This window comes from Lissotriton vulgaris, chromosome 7 (genome assembly GCF_964263255.1).
Source record: "Lissotriton vulgaris chromosome 7, aLisVul1.2, whole genome shotgun sequence".
Taxonomy (NCBI): Eukaryota; Metazoa; Chordata; class Amphibia; order Caudata; family Salamandridae; genus Lissotriton; species Lissotriton vulgaris.
In genome coordinates, this window is record NC_141695.1 from 1583545351 (window position 1) to 1583563476 (window position 18126).

Consider the following 18126-nt stretch of genomic DNA (forward strand, 5'->3'; position numbering starts at 1 on the left):
TTTTAACACAAAGCACAACCCATTTAAATAACCACTCCAAAGCAAAGCAGAAACCTAATTCATTTCCAAAATTCATTTCCAATATACACCATACAAAAACACAATATGCTTCTAGACTCTCACAATTGTAACATCTCTCACAGCATTGGTGGGGAGATGCATAAACACACTACTATGTCAAAGATTGTGCACATAGCTTGTAAATATGTCTTTTTTTTGTATATTCTATCTCAATTTATGCCATTTAAATAAAACAATTCCAGCAATGCATCCTTTCATATGGGGCAAGCCCTAACTGAAAGGGCCTACGTCAGTTTTACACCTGCTGTGAGGCAGGTGCAAAATTTTGACACAACAGCGTCATAAAAGTGACACAGTGAAATCTCATAGATTTCACTGTGTCATTTGTACAACCCTTCTTTGCATCAATGCGCCCCCTTTGCATACATTACACCTGATGCACATAAAGGGCCTGATTACGATTGCGGTTTTCCCGCATCCTCTGGGCCGGCGGAAGCCACCGCCGGCCCGGAGGATGCGGGAAAACCGCTGCGGACTGAAAAAGACCGCCCGCCAGATTAGGATGGCTGGGGGATCGTTTTTCAGTCCGCAGCTTTTCCGCCGCGGTCGCCTTCCGACCGCGCCGGAAAAGCTTTAACATGGCTGGCGGTGTCTATCAGACACCGCCAGCCATATTAGGATGTCTGCGGAAAGATGCCTTTACACGGCGGCATTTCCGCCGTGTACAGGCATACGGATTTGTGTTTGGGGGCCCGTTGCGGGCCCCCAGGGGTGAAGGGGGGGTGGGGGGTGCACATGGGGGGTACCTATGGTACCCCCCTGCATTTGCCTGCACAAAGCGGTAGGCACCGCGAGGTGCCTGCCGCTTTGTGCATGCAAATGCACAACTTACATTTTTATGATTGCGGTGGGTGCTGCTTCAAGCAGCACCCTCCACAATGATAAAAATACAGGATGTGACCGCCAGGGTGGCGGTCACATCCTAATTTGCACGGAGGGACCGCCGCTGTCCCTGCGGACGTTCCCTCCTACTCCATGGTGGCGGACGGACTCAGGTCCGTCCGCCATCATAATCGGCCCCATAATGTGGAACAGGGCTTTACAAAGTGACGCATCTACCTAGATGCGTCACTTTATAAATATAACTCAACAAAGTGCAATGTTTACACCACTGCTGTGCCACAAAAACTGACACACCAACAGCATAAAAGTGACGCATGGCCTCATAAATGAGGCCCTCAAGCGCACCACAGGGAAAAACAGTGTAAAGAAGTGTGGACAAATATTTTTTTTACAGCAATGCATCCTTTCACATGGGGCAAGCTCATGACCTTACCTTATGTAATGTGAGAGATGTTAACATTGTTAGAGTCTACCTTATAAATTCACAGCTGTGTCAAAGATTGTGCACTCAGCTTGTAAATATGCACTCAGACAAGAATATGAAATGGTGTGAGAGATCTTATCACTGTGAGAGTCTAGCTCATAAACACACAGCTAATTCAAAGATTGCTTTGTCTGCCTGCATATTTAAAAGCTGCGTGCACAACCTTTGACATAGCTGTGTGTTTATGCATCTCCCCACCATTTCATATGGTTTTGTATCTGCTATTCCTATCCCTCTCTAGACATTCACTCCTTCTACCCATGCTACTGGTTGCACAATGTGCTTCATAAAAATGAGCATATTTACAACTCCAATGAAACCATTACACAATTTCTAAACCAGCATTGAATCCAAGCATAAAAAACTATTTATAAAAAAGTCTACCTTATAAACTCCAACTATATCAAAGATTGCGCACGCAGCTTGTAAATATGTCTCTCTTTTTTTGTATCTTCTATCCCAATTTATGCCATTTAAAAAAATATTTTACAGCAATGCATCCTTTCACATGGGGCAAGCCCTAACTGAAAGGGCCTGCGTCAGTCTTACACCTACTGTGAGGCAGGTGCAAAATAAAGACACAACAGCGTCCTAAAAGTGACGCAGTGAAATCTCATAGATTTCACTGCGTCACCTCTATGACCCTTCTTTGCGTCAATACGCCCCCTTTGCATACATTACACCTGACGCATATATAATGTGGCGCAGGGCTTTACAAAGTGACGCATCTACCTAGATGCGTCACTTTGTAAATATAACTCAACAAGGTGCAATTTTTACACCACTGCTGTGTCCCAAAATGTGACGCACCAGCGGCATAAAAGTGACGCATGGTCTCATAAATGAGGCCCTCAAGCGCACCACAGGGAAAAACAGTGTAAAAAATTGAAATAAAAAAAAATAATTTCCAGCAATGCATCCTTTCACATGGGGCAAGCTCATGACATTACCTTATGTAATGCGAGAGATGTTAACACTGTGAGAGTCTACCTTATAAATACACAGCTGTGTCAAAGATTGTACACACAGCTGTAAATATGCACTCAGACAAGAATATGAAATGCTGTGAGAGATCTTATCACTGTGAGAGTCTACCTCATAAACACACAGCTATGTCAAAGATTGCTTTGTCGGCCTACATATTTACAAGCTGCGTGCAAAATCTTTGACATAGCTGTGTGTTTATGCATCTTCCCACCATTTCATATGGTTTTCTATCTGCTATTCCTATCCCTCTCCAGACATTCACTCCTTCTACACATGCTACAGGTTGCACAATGTGCTTCAAAAAATGAGCATATTTACAACTCCAATGAAACCATTACACAATTTCTAAACCAGCATTGAATCCAATTATAAAAAACAATTTATAAAGAAGACTACCTTATAAACACACAGCTAACATTATGGAAACAGGTAAAAATATAATTCCTTAATTCACAGAGACACATACTATGATACTTGTAAAAAATCTTTAAACTCCCTATCTTTTTTAAAAGAATCATTTTTTTTTTTAAAATATATTTTTATTGCAGGAATTAGCAAATTGTTACATACTTGACCAGCATTATAAATCAAACAAAATCAGTGAAATGTAACCCTCCGTCCCCCAGCAATATGTACACAGCCATTCAGCCCATAGCCCAATGGTTGGGCGGCATAATTCAAGGGGGGCTCAACAGGAAGTTGAAGCTGGTCCGGATGTTCCATTGTCCGTCATCTGCTTTTCTAAACAAGCCCACAAAACCAAAAGAAAACCCCTCCCCCAAAACACTATAAACCGAATTAAACCCCGCCCCACCCCGCCATCAGTGCACGGCAACAACCGCAGTAGGATTGGTGAGAGGACCCATGAGGAGAGTAACAGATCTGAAGGGTGTAATCGCCTATCGGGACTCGGGCGAGCTGCTTCCTCACTTTCGGAGTCGCTGGGGGCGCAATAATCCCTTAGGGCCTGTACCAATGTCTCCCATTCCAGCGCTGCCTCCTGTGCCTTCTCGTTATGCTGTCTCCTAGCTAACTGATATCTCAGCGTGCTTTCTCCCGCTGCCCATTTCAAGAGTTCGCTGTGCCATCGGCCTCCCGTCGGACCGACCCGTGCCTTCCAGTTCCTGGTCACCTCTCGTTTTGCAAGGAGAAGCCCCAAATCAATGAATTAGCTATTAATTTTGTTTTTGGGGGTATGTGGAAACCAGTGGAGGAGTCCCACTGCCGCATCAACCAATAATGACCTCCCTGTCACCTCCTCCAGGGTCTTCCCCACTTCCGTCCAGTATAAGGACAATCCCGGGCAAGACCACAACATGTGGAGGAGGTCTGCCTCCGGCGCCTGGCACCTGGGGCAGTCCGCAGTGTCCGTAGCAAAATACTGTTTGATTTTCGCCGGGGTCAGATATGCCCTGTGAAGTATATAGTAATGGACTAGTTGAAATCGGGCGTGACGCGTGCCCTTCCAGGCTCGTCGCATGAGTTGGGACCAGGTCGTCTCCGGGATCTCCTTACCTATGTCCTCCTCCCAACGGGTTCTCAAAGTGGTGAGGGGGGCCAGCCCCTCATTGATTAGTCTGCCATAGAGGCAAGTGACCGCCTTTACCGTACCCGCAGACATCATGACGTATTGGCACACCGGAGATGTAGGGGGTTCCTCTTGCCCGTGCTTCCAGTGTGCCTGGATCGCTCGGACCAGGGCCGAGTGCAACAGAAAGTCACTGCGAGGAACCTCGAAGCGGTCAATGAGCTCCTGAAAGGGCAAAAGCGCCCCGTCCTCATAGAGGTCCCCTACCAATTGTAGGCCCGCGTCTTCCCAGTCCGCTAACCGCGACCAATCACCGCCATGGGGCAGAGGCGTCAGCATGCCCAAAGGTATTTCGGGCGCATACGGTATTCGCAGTTGGCCCCGGGCATGGACCCGGTTCCAGCACAGGCGAATGGTCTTCTCCTCCATCGATAAGTCCTGTAAAGCCAGCCGCTGTCGCAGCGCTATGAAGGAGAGAACATGTCTGGCCATCCCCGTGCCCCTCCTGTCCTCCGGGCCCCGGAATTCCCTGGCTATCTCCTGGGTGAGGGTCTGTAGTTGCGCCGCTAGGTAGTATTTTTCGAAGTCCGGTACCGCAAGCCCACCCTCGTCTTTCGGTCTAATCAGGGTCTTGAGGGCCACTCTTTGGCGGCCCGAGCCCCAGAGGAATCCGACTATCATCGACCGTAAGAGTCTAAATGTGGCCGGCGGGACCCAGATCGGTAGCGTTCGGAAATAATACAGCAACCGGGGAAGCGCCACCATTTTGAGCAAAGCAATCCGCCACGCCACCGAGAGCGGTAGCGTCGCCCAGAAATCCATATTACCCCGTAGCGCTCGGGCGCTGCGAGCAATATTCCCATCCAGGAGATCAGCTGGTTCATGGTAAACGTACACCCCCAGGTATTTAAAGCAGTCAGGTTCCCATCTAATCTCTCCACCGACAACAGGGCTAGGCGTGCCTCTGCGAACCGGGAAGAGACAGGTCTTAGCCCAGTTCACTCGAAGGCCCGAGACCTCCCCAAACGCCGTGAGCGCCGTCGCAGCTCCCTGCAGGGCAGTAACCGGGTCCTCAAGGAAGAGCAACAGGTCATCGGCGTAGAGCGAGATGTAATGTGGGCCCGAGGGTGTCCGCAGGCCATTATAATGGGTTCCCGATCGGAATAGCAGAGCCAGTGGCTCCACCGCCAACGCAAAGAGAAGCGGGGATAACGAACAACCCTGTCTCGTGCCCCTCTCCACCGGGTATTGTGAGGAAACCAGCAGGCCTGCCTGAACCCTGGCCGATGCCGAGGCGTATAGGACCGTTGTCCATCTGATGAAACCCTCGCCGAGGCCGAATCGCAGTAATACAGCGCGCAGGTAGTCCCATTCGAGGCTGTCAAAGGCCTTCTCTAAGTCCACCGATAGGACAACCGGGCACGGGGCGTCCACGAGCGGTTCTCCCAACAAGCGGAACAACCTACGGATGTTCATGGTCGTGTTTCGCTTGGGGATGAATCCAGCCTGGTCTTCGCTTACCAGAGAGCCCATGTGACCCAGCAGCCTTGAAGCCAAGATGCTGCTCAGTATTTTATAGTCGACCGTTAGCATTGATAAAGGACGGTAGGACGCCGGATCGGACGAGTCCCTTCCCGGCTTGAGAAGGGGCACCACTAAGGCCTCGCACATCGAGCCGGGGAGCCGACCAAGTTTCTTCGCCTCTCTGTATACTATCAATAACCTTGGTGCTAGGAGGTCAACATAAGCTGCATAAAATTCAATAGGAAGGCCGTCTAGGCCCGGGGTCTTATTCCTCGCCATCTTTTTAATGGCACTGCGGATCTCACCCAGTTCAATGTCTGACCCCAGGGTTTTCGCCACATCAGGCTTCACCATCGGGAGCTCCAGGGGTCGTAGATAATCATCAAGCAAATCAGGGTCTCTGGCAGAGCGACAGCGATACAAGCGTTCGTAGTAGCGTAGGTAGCAGCTCAGGATCTCAGGCTGAGTGTGCACTTCGGTCCCGTCTGCCATGCGCATGGACGTCGTCAGTGAGGTCTGGCGCGTGGGGTTAGCCAGCCATGCTAGCAGTGCGCTCGACCTATCCCCCTCTGCAAGGGACCTAACCGTATAGGCCTTGTAGTCGAAACAGCGCAGCCGTTCAACCTCCGCCGCCACCGCTTCCTTTGCCTCTACTGTGCTCTCCTGGAGTTCAGGATGCCCGGGGCGGCGGAGCTCCAACTCACAAAGCTTCCGGTCCGCAGTAGCTAAGTCGTCAAGGATAACCCGTCTTATGCCTACCTTTTTAGAGATGCAATAACCCCTCACCACCACCTTAAAAGCATCCCATTCTAGCGCCCTCGAGCTCGTAGTGCCCCTGTTGGAAGCGAAATATTCCGAGATCTTATCTCCTAGGTCCGTTTTGAAGACACTGTCCTCAAGGATCTCGGGACGTAACTTCCAGGTGGGCACCGCAGGCACCCCAGGAAGCCAGCGAAGGTCCAGCAGGAGGGGGTTATGATCTGAGATGGTCCTGGTTAAATACTCAGACCGGACCGCCGCTGAAACCAGTTCAGCCGAGCTAAGAAATCCGTCTAGTCTAACGTGTAGCTCGTGCAGTCTCGAGAAGTAGGAATAATCTCTCGCGGCAGGGTGCTGCGCCCTCCAAATATCCGTCAGACCCCAGTGCATCTGCCAGTCCCCACGACCTTTAGCCACACGGCGAACCGGAGAGTCAGGGAGAGGCGGATGCGATCGATCAGTCTCCACATCCACTACTGAGTTGAAATCTCCACCGAGCAAGAGGGGCCCGGAGAAGAAGTGGGCCAACGAGTCCGATAACCTGGAAAAGAAGGCAACTTGGTCCATATTGGGTGCGTAAACACAGCAAACGTTCAGGTCCCTCCCCCCCAGAGTGCCCGAAATGGCCACATAGCGCCCCTCCGGGTCCACCACCGATTTCGTGACCTGGAAGGGAACCCCAGCTCTAATCCAAATCAGCGCCCCCCTGGCATACGCAGAGTACGACGTGCAAAAGACCTGCCCTCTCCACCTACTCTGCAGCGCCGCCCCTTCCGCCTTGTTCAGATGGGTCTCCTGCAACAGCGCCATTTGTACCCCTCTACGCACTAAATAAGCGTGTACTTTGTGACGTCTAGACATGGTGTGAAGCCCCCGCACATTCCAAGTAATACATTTCACATTAGCGACATCAGCCATTGTCCCATATTGTTCGTGCAAAGTCTCCCCATCCGGGTCCCAGCAAAGAAAGAACAACAAGCAACCCAGCACTGATGGCGGCCATTTTCCCCAACCAAAACTCAACAACCCCAACTCGATCAAATCCCTTACCCACCCTCCCCAGAACAGGACCCAAATAGCACCATCTAGTTCCCATCCAAACCATATCCTCAAAAAACCCCCTGTCCCCGACTAATCCTGCTGTCGCCACCGTAGGAAGGCCTTAAGGGCCAAGTGCGGGCTGGGCGTTGGCAGTGGGCCCTCGATACTCAGGCTAGTGAGGCTCACTGGTTAGAGCAGGCAGACCCTGAAGCAGAGGTCAGACCCGGGACCAGGGTTCAATTCCCGACGCGGCAGGGTGTTGAGCTCAAATGTCCACGGACTCGATAATTCTCGCTTCGGTGCCTGACCTAATCATGGGTTCACACTCTGCAACTCTGGGCATTAAGCTTGCTTAATCTCCACAACGGCCCCCCGCGGCGGGATGCCTGGCTTTCACCTTGGGGATGCCCTGTAGGGGCTATCTCACAGGGAAAAACCAGGACGGGTTCCCAAGGCAAGCGCGGAGATACCCCTTCGGGGGTCGATTCTGGCGCTATATAAGAATATAATAATAATAATAATAATAATAAAGCTAGCCCAAAACAGTACTGGTAACCCTCAGGGCATGAGCAAGGCACCCCACCCCCACCTCCCCGGGAATCATGATCAATCGTCGGTACCCGCCACCCCCACTCCGGGCCCCCACCCAAACGATTGCAGCTCACCCCGTCAACCCTGTCCATCCAGAAGGTCCTCAACCGATTTCGGTGTAATCACCGGCGTGTGGACGCTATCAGTCACCGACTCCTCCGAGTCCGTTGGTTCCCCCTCGTCACCAGGGTCCGCTTCCTCTTCGATGGTGCCGTCCCGTGAGCCAGACAACGCTGATAACACCTCCAACACTCCCTTACGCTCCGTCGATGTCTCCGCAGTTGATGTTCCTCCCGATCGGCCACGGCGACTCCGAATTCTCTTGGATCGCCGTCGCTGTTCCGGCTCCACCACTAGCTGAGATGAAGAGCCAAAGCCATCCTTCCCGGCTCTATAAAGTTCAAGCCAGTTACAGACCTCCTCCGGGGTATCAAAGAATTGAGTTTTGTCATCGACAATTATGCGGAGCCGCGCGGGAAATAGGAGCGAGTATTGGATGCCCTCGCTCCGGAGCTCGCGTTTGACTGCCAAGAATGAGAACCGCCTGCGTTGGGTCTCATAGGTGTAGTCCGGGAAGATGTTCACCTGGCTGTTCTCCACTTTGAATGGGCCATTATGTCTGGCGGCATTAAGGATGAGGTCTCTGTCCCGAAAGAGCAATAACCGTGCTACCACCGGTCGCGGGGCGCGGCCCTGTTGCGGCGGCCTCGCTGGAACTCTATGTGCTCGCTCCAGGGTGTAGAAAGAGGATAGACCCTCCGGAGCCACTGTGTCTCGGAGCCAGGCTTCTAAGTAGGCCACCATGTCACCATCCTCAATCTTCTCCGGCAGGCCCACCACTCGAATGTTGTTGCGCCTGTTACGGCCTTCCGCATCTTCCGCTCGTTGCTCCAGAGCAGTAATCCGAGATAGGGCATCCTTCATTGTCGCGGCCAGGGTGCGCTGCGCTGGCTCCAAAGTTTTCACCGAGCCTTCTACTTCCTTGACCCTATCCGAAAGTTTGCCATGATCCGCTCTAAGGAGGCCCAGACTCGTCGCCACCTGGGCAATGTCCTGCTGGAGGGCCGAGCGTGTGGTCGCAATCGCCTCCAAGACACGGTCAAATTGTTGTTGCAGTGGTGCGCCACCAGAACTCTCCGGATCTTTACGTTCCTCTTTGTCCGGGGTCTCTGAATCTTATGCGGCTGGGGTAGTCCCCTTGGCTCCCCTTGGTTTCCCCATGTCGCAGGAATCACGCTGTGTGGATCCAGCCAGAGGCGCCACCAAGTGCGGGCTTCGGCTATGTCTCTCCCGGTTATTGGTCTTCGGGTCGGGGGTCGGCGATCTCCGTCTCCAGGGCCTGTTGGACCTCCACAGCTTCGGCCCGCGCCGCCAGCAAGTCGTCGGAGGGCACTGAGGAGGAGGCGGAGACAGTTGGCGCCAGGTCGGGCAGGCCCGCCTGGCTGATGAGGACCCGGAGCGAGGGCCACCAACACCACCGGAGACTTTGTGGCGCCTAGGGGCAGTGCCTCCCATGGAAGTGGGTCGATCGGGGAAATGCAGCCAGGTGCGGTCCAGGGGGGCAGTACCGCAGGCAGGGCCTCCAGGCGTCCGTGTGCCGAGGTCCACTATAGTGAGGGCATCCGACCCTCCAGGCGCGTTCCCTGTTGCCTGAGTCCAATCAGATCTGTACCTAGCCCCACATATCGCAGGGAAGCGAAAAGGTGGAGGGTACGCTGTGGCTAGCGATGTTCCTCCAGTTCAATGGTCCCGTCCAAGGGAACAATGAGGTCCGGGCGCCATGTTGGGTCGCACTCCGCGGATCCACAAACTTCGATTTTCCGTCGGGTCACCTCATGTATGGGCTGCACCGAAGTCCCCGGCAGGTCCCAGTCGATCCGATCAACAGTTTGCGGGGGTTAGGGTGCCCCACGGCCTCCGATTTACAGGATAATTCCGGGCACAGTCCCGGAGCCGAGCTCTCAGGCGACCACCGCCATCGGCGCCCAAGCCACGCCCGCATTTTTAAAAGAATCATTACTCACCTTTAAAAATGGTTTAGAAGATGTCAAACAGTGTCAGTCACAGTCAACAAAAATTCTTCTACAGAAACTCTGAACAATGCTTCCTTCACTGGGAGCCTTTCAATAATGGCACAGATTCTTTCTGATTTCAAAGCCATATTCTTGCACATAGCCAATAAAAATTGTTCCCCCACAAATTCAAAACCAAACCGCACATTTTAATAGGTTGAAGATTTCAAGACTTTGAAACTCACATAACATGCACCATCCCCCCAGTGCTCATTCACCAAGTAACCATGGTAACTTCCTCTAAAACCAGCACAGAGTTCACAAGTTCATTTTACTATGTTGCAAACAAAATCCATCAAGCCTGCTAGACCTCTCAATCTACAAGCTAATAAAATGCAATGTTTCTTTAAACGACTTTTTCTCAAACATTGAAATGACTTCTTAAAAAAAATACATTCACCCTAATTTTCAGTGGAGATTTTTAACAAAGCTCCAATCATTTCTACTTATTCATCTGCACTGATTCTCAAACACTTTTTTATCATAATCAAACTGCCGTTTCATTTCCACAACTCATCTGACTAGAAGCACACCTACCTTCACACACCTCCCTTCAAAATGAAAAGAATCTGGTTAGTGGGTCATAGCTATGTCCACTGGGCTCAAAAATACACAACTAACAAAGGTATTTACAATCTTGATTTACCAAATGTGAACATCGTATGGATGAGACAAAGAGGATTGAGGAGTCACCAATTGATACCATTGATAAAATCCTTTATGCATTTACCACACCCTGACCTTATAATTGTGCACTGTGGTGGAAATGACTTGGTCACTTTGACTGGGGTAGGTCTGGAAATGCTTTTAAAGGACATCTTTGGGCAATTGATGTCACTTTTTCCAAAAACTGCCTTGGTATTTTCTAATATATGCCAAAGGCAAAAATGGAACTGCTCCAACCAATTTTGTCCACAGATTGAAAAAGCAAGGAAACATGTAAATAAATCTGTTTCTGCTTACCTCAGAGACTATGCTATGGGTTCCATTTATCACAACAACTTGCGTTAAAACATGCAAGACATCTATAGGAGAGATGGTGTGCAATTTACAGATGAGGGGAATAGAGTTTTTCTCTTGAATATAAGACTCTGCATTGGTACCTACTTGTAGGTACAAAAAACACCCAATGAACACAACAGCTCTTTTCAGAGCTAACTTACCACTAAACACTCTACATTATTTTTTAACTCTATTTTTTTACACTGTTTTCCCCCATGGTGCGCTCAGGGTGCGCGTACCAGAGAGCGTAACAAGGAGCGCAGCCAACGCTTACCCCGTGAAATTTAAAAAAAAAAAAAAACTTTTTTTGCCCTTCAGGGTCCTTCTAGCCCCCCTCAGAAAACCTAGGGGGTCAGGGGGTGTCTACTCTTCCCCCTTTTAATTATATCCCCCTTTCTTTTTCACCTCTTGTGTCTCGATTGTACCGAGACACAAGATGGGGGACTCTCCGGAATGTTTAGAATGTTGACAGACACCCGTCAGCCAATCAGCTTTCCGCTCGCGCACTCCCGTAGCGCGCGTGGTGCGCTCCCCGGTACGCGTACCCATGAGCGCTCGGAGCGGGCCTATAGATATATATGTGTTTTTGAAGTTAATTTTCATAAAAACCACTGGAGCAATTTTCACCAAACATAGCAAAGGCACATCTGCATACCAGCATAGCAAAGGCACATCTGCATACCAGTCCCTACAATTTTGCCAAGTTTGGCGTAATTCCGTTCAGCGGTTCGGGCTGTAGACTTGTCAGACCGTCCTATGGAAATTAACATGGAGAAAACATGTTTTGGGACCCCCCTTTTTTCTCAGCCCCCACTTCACGAATCCTCCCGAAACATTCAGGGAAGGAGCGGAGCGCAGCGAGACCATTTTAAGGAAAATTTCAGGCAGATCCCTCAATCGGCGCCAAAGTTATTCCCAATAGAATGTTCGGAATTTCCTATGGCAGACAATCCTAACTATAACTACCTACTGGCGACTGCCAGTAGGTAATATATATATATATAGATGTGATCAAGGGCTCTCAAGCCCGAAACGCGTCATCTGTCGATTGCTGATGTGGATATTTATGGTTGAATAAAGAACATCTTGCCTGAAAATAAGAGGTTCGCTTCTCCTTCTTCGCCGCCGAGGCTTTGGTGGAAGTGGTCGGAGTGTTTGCCTGATATATATATATATATATATATATATATATATATATATATATATATATATATATATATATATATATATATATATATATATATATATATATATATATATATATATATATATATTATATATATATATATATATATATATATATATATATATATATATATAAATATCTTGGTCAAACATGAAAGGTTGGACCCAAAATTAGGCCTCCCCATTTACAATCACAAATTAAGCTTCCATAATGTTGTCCGTCCTTTGTTTCTGCTGCGCGAGACTGCCAACAACATGTCCAGGCTGAACTGTCATAATTACAATTAAGATTCTGATAGATTGCTCTCTTACAGCTTCCCTTTTCTTATTTTAGCCACGACACCCAAGCACACTCGATTGAGGGTGATGTGGAGTTGGTCATTGTTATGCTTGCAGGTGGACTCCTTTGCCTGTTGGGTGCTCTTCCTTTTTCCCCAGCAAGACATAGGTGAAAATAGGCAAAATGTCATCACTCACAATACTTTACACTCCAAACAGTAAACAGTTTTGATGTGTGTTGATCCAATACATAAGTGACAATATCAGAAAATGGATGGCCAAAAGTGGTTGAGTAAAAGCTATTTTTTGTTACTCATTACCAAAGCTCATGCAGGCATCTGAAATTGTGTCTATGCAATACCTACAAAAGTGAATAGCAGTGAGTGGATGTGCATGTTGAAACAGTGATGAAGAGTGGGGTTTGATTAATGAAGACGTGGTTGTTGAAGTAGTGTGCACTGTGACCAATGCCATATATTCTCAGAATAACTGTATGTGTACTGGAAAGCAGAATAGAGATGGAAAGATGTCATGCAAATAGAACTCTGAGAATAGATGATTTATGCAAAAAAGATCCCACACAAGGTTCTGAGGGTATCTTGAATAGGCAGCGCTCATTATTAACAGAAACGCTGGTCTAAGAAGTGATCAGACATCAAAGGTACTCAGGAAATTACTACGAAAGTGGAGGGGTTGGTGTATATTTGACAAACTAATTATATACTTGAAAATAATAAAAAATAAAAAGGCTAAATAGAAACAGAAAGAAAAGTGAATATTTTACAGAGAAGATCATGAAAGGTCCAGTAATGATTACGCATTTACATTTTTCATTATTTTAAAAGGTGTATTTTTATCACATTAGCAATGACCCACTGGCACATTTGTACTATAATCAGACCACATTATACTCGGGAAAGCCATGCAAAATAGGGCGGGCAACTCCCTCCAGGTCATTAATGGCACTGTTTTCAATCCTGGGCTGTTCTACAATAGCCTACTGCATTTTAGGTGTTGTAGTATTGTTGTCCTTCCTTTTAACAAATTAAACTAGCACACCAGTAACCAATGATTGTAGGTGAAAAGGACAAGACTGGAGACAGTGTTCAGAATGACCTGGGCTGAGGTGGTCTCCCTTTACAAAAAGCTGGTCCTAACCCAAGCAAATATATGCGGAGGAAACATTAATCTTCATTTAATGCTACATTTTGGTTAAAGCCATGATTTCCAGATGTGGTTAAACAAGTAATGATTTGTCGGTATCACCAGAGCTTTAAGTGGGATGAAAAAACTGGAGGGTCTATCAAAGGGGTGTGGCCAATGTAATTAAGGGAGTGACTTAAAAACACTCAAGCTAAAAAATCTGTGCTTAGCATAGTGTGCCGCCGACTTGTATTTTGCTGTTTCTGTCATTGCATCTAGGTATGTAATACAACAAGTAACATCATACCTACAACAAGTCAGCACTATTGGCTTAGTCAATGGCTGTTAGTTGCATAAGTAAATAGGTAGCAACTATGGCTTGTATATAATATTGAAAAAGCTTCCATTTAAAGCCCTGGTGACACAACGACAATGTTGCTGCTCCTGAGTTTTAAAAAGAAAAGGGAAATCCAGAGAGAAAATGACTCTCTTTAACAGCTTGGCTGCTAAGGCAATTCTCCTCATATGCTGACTCTTCTGTTTTCCCATTGTTCATGACGAGCTTAGCTCGTCATGAGCACAGCTCAACCGTGCCTCATGACGAGCTGAGCTCGTCATGAGCAGCGAAGGGGTTAAAGGATTTCCCTTCCCCTACAATGCTCACCTGGCATGACTTCATGCTGTAACTTCTCCATTAGTAAAAAGTGAGCAGTGTGAGCACGCACACATGATGTGCCTGTCACTGCAGTCCGGAAAAAAACAGACCGCCTCTGCCAGGGCACAAAACAGAGCCCGATAGAGACCCGTTTCGAGGCCTCCTTTAAAAAACTGCCGGTGCTCAGATCCGGTGAGAACCGGCCCACTTAAAGCCCTGATTATCATAACTGTACAGAAGATCTGACAGTATATTAAAATAACAGGATAAGATGGGCATACACACTGGTAGCGGCTCCCGAAGCCTGTGACGACATCACAACCTGGCCTTGTCCCAGCTGCTGCTTATAGTGGGAGTTGCGTTATCCTGAACTGCCATGGACCAACGAGCAGACATGCTGGAACTCGGTGTGCTGACCTGGTTTTTGGCTCTATTTCTGAGTGATGGTGACTTTAAGCTTGCTACCATCCTAGATCCCTATTCTTAGCCTGTTTTGGTCCTTTTCAGGCCTTCTTCCAGAGCTAGAAGCATAAACTAGAGGATAGCCGCTTTATATGATGATAGATCCCTTATTTCTGACTCTAATCCATCTATTGCCTATTGGCTTTGACATAATTATGTGTCCTTTCATCATTCTACCTATAGTAGAGGGTGGATCCTGTAGTTCTGACTTTATATTACATATTGGTATGGTTTGTGTATGTACTCTGATAGAGTTAAGTGTCTATTTCATCCTTTTCGGGCCTACAAGGCCCAGAACTAGAGAGACTCCATTTTGCTTTCTGCCTCTGCTGACTGAGAAGCTGGCAGGGTAAAGGTGATGTTTATAGTTAATCCTGTTGTGTGCTTGGGGAAAACCAGCGGAGACTGGATCTTATCGAAAGAAGAATTGTCTCTTGGGCCCTGACGTAACATGCAGATGGTCACTGCGGCTGTGCAGGGAGCCTCGGAGCTGGCACAGGAATTCGGTGGGAGGCAGCTCTCTGTTGGAAATCTCCATGAGGGGAGAGCATTCCATATTAGCGAAGTGCAGAAGAGGCGGAGCGGTCAGTCGGTTCTTGGAATGGCAGAGGTCAGTTGGTTGCTGGAGCTGGAGAGAGCAGTCAGTTGGTGTTTGGAACAGTTCAAGTCAGTTGGTTTTTGGAGTAGTCAGAAGCAGTTGTGCGCAGATGGTGTTTGGAGCTGGAGAGAGACGGCAGATGGTGTTTGGAGCTGAAGAAAGCAGTCAGAAGCAGTTACCTATCAGAAGGAGTTGTGATCAGTTGGAGCAGGCAGTTAACAGCTGGAGTTTGGAGTGATGCCTTTTGGAAGAGACTAAAGTTATATCGTGGATTAGTCTGTGGGAGCAGCTGGAGTGAGTTGGACATTGGAACTGGAGCATTCAGACAGAGTGAAGAAGCTAGTGGAGCGAACGGTTATCAGAGCGGCAGAAACTATATCATTAGACTGAAGTTGGAAGGTGAAGACAGTTCGTGGGGGAGAGGAATCCAGTGCAGAGTGATCGGCGCAGATGTGTGTCCAAGAGTGCAGGGGAGAATCTGAGATGAGCCAAGGCACAGACGAGAGAGGAACCCAGATAACAGCTAGAACAAGACTTCATACTAATCAGGTGATATCTGTCCAGTTATATTAGTTCCCATATACATTAATCTTGTCTTTTATTTCCTAGGCTAGAATCTCTATTGTATTGTTACACTGATTAATCCCTTTTCTTTCAGCGGTGTGCAGTCTGTTATAATCCAGTTCCCTTTTTAGCTATCTACAGTTATGAGTTAGTAATAAAGCTTTCCATTATAATAAAGAGACCCCGCAGATCTGTGTATGTGTCTATACCCCTTTACTTTTCAGGCTATGTCTAGATTGCTAGTTATTGTGATGTTATAATAATAAAGGAACCCCAGTTCTTAGTGAACCATTGTGTAACTGTTATTATTCATAATAAAGTTAACCTTTCTTCTAGTCAGATGCTGTTATGTGAACGGATGCATCTCCCATCCAGGTAAATGGTAACTGAGAAAGGGAGTAGAGGAGCACTTGTATTTGATAATAACCTTTCCATATTGCGATTTGGCCATTCTTGTGTACAACATAAAATATAACAATTGCATATGAGACATCCCCAGTAGATATTAGATATATATAGAGAAACTTCCCAACAGAGAGAGAAAGAGCTGAAGGTATTCATAGGACAGTGATCGTCGTTGTGTAGCGGCGTTAATGAGAGCATTGATTGTGGTCAATGGGTATACCCACAGGATTGTGGCTTGAGTGAGCACTGAGTGTGATCAGTGTGTAATGAGATCGCTGCTAGGGAAAGTGGGGTTAATGAGAGCATTGACTGTGGTCAATGTGTATACCCACAGGATTGTGGCTTGTGTAAGTATGAAATAGTGAGAGCACTGGGGGGATACAGTGCTTATACCCACAGGATGTGGCTTGCGCGAGCACTGATTGTGGTCAGTGTGTAATGGTAAGTTATCGGAACTGCCCCCTTCACTATGAGTAGGAGGGTAGCATAGTCTGGGTCTGAGTTGCCGCGAGACTATAAGGTATGAGTGTGTTGTAGAGCATGGAAGTCCTTAGTAATCAGTGAGTATTCCTAGTAATCCTATAGATTTAGTGGTGTTTTTGATGATATGAGCTTGTATATTGCTAGTTCCCCATTGTCAGGTAGGTACCCAGGTGCCTGGATAAATAGGTCCTGAGGAGGGAGATGGTTACGTTTCGGCTGGATTGGTGGTGTTTTGCGAGCTGATTCTATCTGGTCCGAAAATCCGGTCGTTACATTTGGCGTAGTCGGGCAGTTCGCACAAGTCGCGGGGGAGTGGCTCTTGACATGTATATGGACTTAAAACCCTTTAAAATTTGACATCTGGGAACAGTCCGTGATTTGCATGGCGAGGTGTGGTCCCTGACCTATGGGCTTGAACAGTTGGAGTGTAAGGAGATTGCAGTACATCATGGCATCTGACTTATGCAGTGTAGAAGAAATGCTTTTCATCTTGGTGTTTGAACTGACAGGCTTGAATGGTAACAGTACGTGATGGGACCACTTACATCTTGGTGAGGATGCAGTTGTAAATATGTGTATGAAAAAGGCTTGTAAATTGCCTATTACATGGCTTGCTGCATTTGCTTATGCTGTGAAATGTGAAATGTATTCAGTGTAATATGATTTGTTGAGTTCCTTGTGAATAGCTCCTTGTAAATATGGCTTGTGAATAGCATGTTATCATTATGACTTGTTCAGTTCCTTGTAAATAGCGCCTTGTAAATATGGCTTGTGAATAGCATGTTATCATTATGACTTGTTCAGTTCCTTGTAAATAGCGCCTTGTGAATATGGCTTGTAAATAGCATGTTATCATTGAGTTCCTTGTGAATAGCGCCTTGTGAATATGGCTTGTAGCGCCTTGTGAATATGGCTTGTACATAGCATGTTATCATTACGTTAGGCAGGAGAGAGCTGGATCTCTTTCAAGTGTTTAGAGAAAATATTTAGAAAATGTGCACAAATGTTATGTGAAAACGTGGAGAGATGAGTTCTAGAATTCCCCATGTATCTGCAGGCATCGGGGAATGATTGTGTTTGAGCTGCCAAAGGGTTAATATCTTGAATTGAGACGGCAGTGTTTATTTCAATATGCTGTTTAACATGCATAGTTAAAAGAGCTGACACTAAAAGTCAGTGACTATTTGGATTAAGGGTGATTGATTTGACTTTTTTATTAGTTGCGGCGTTCGCCTATGTACTTTGACAGATACCTGACGGAAGGGTAACATCTTGCACAGAGAAAAAAAAGCAGTGTTCATTAAACATACTGTTTGATATGCGTCCACGAGTCTGTGTGGGTTTGCCTTTGAACACATGATTAAATGTGTCTGATCCAGAGGTCAGAGTGTTATAAATCAACCAGTCAGACTGCGAGGGGGTGTTTTACAATGAGCATTA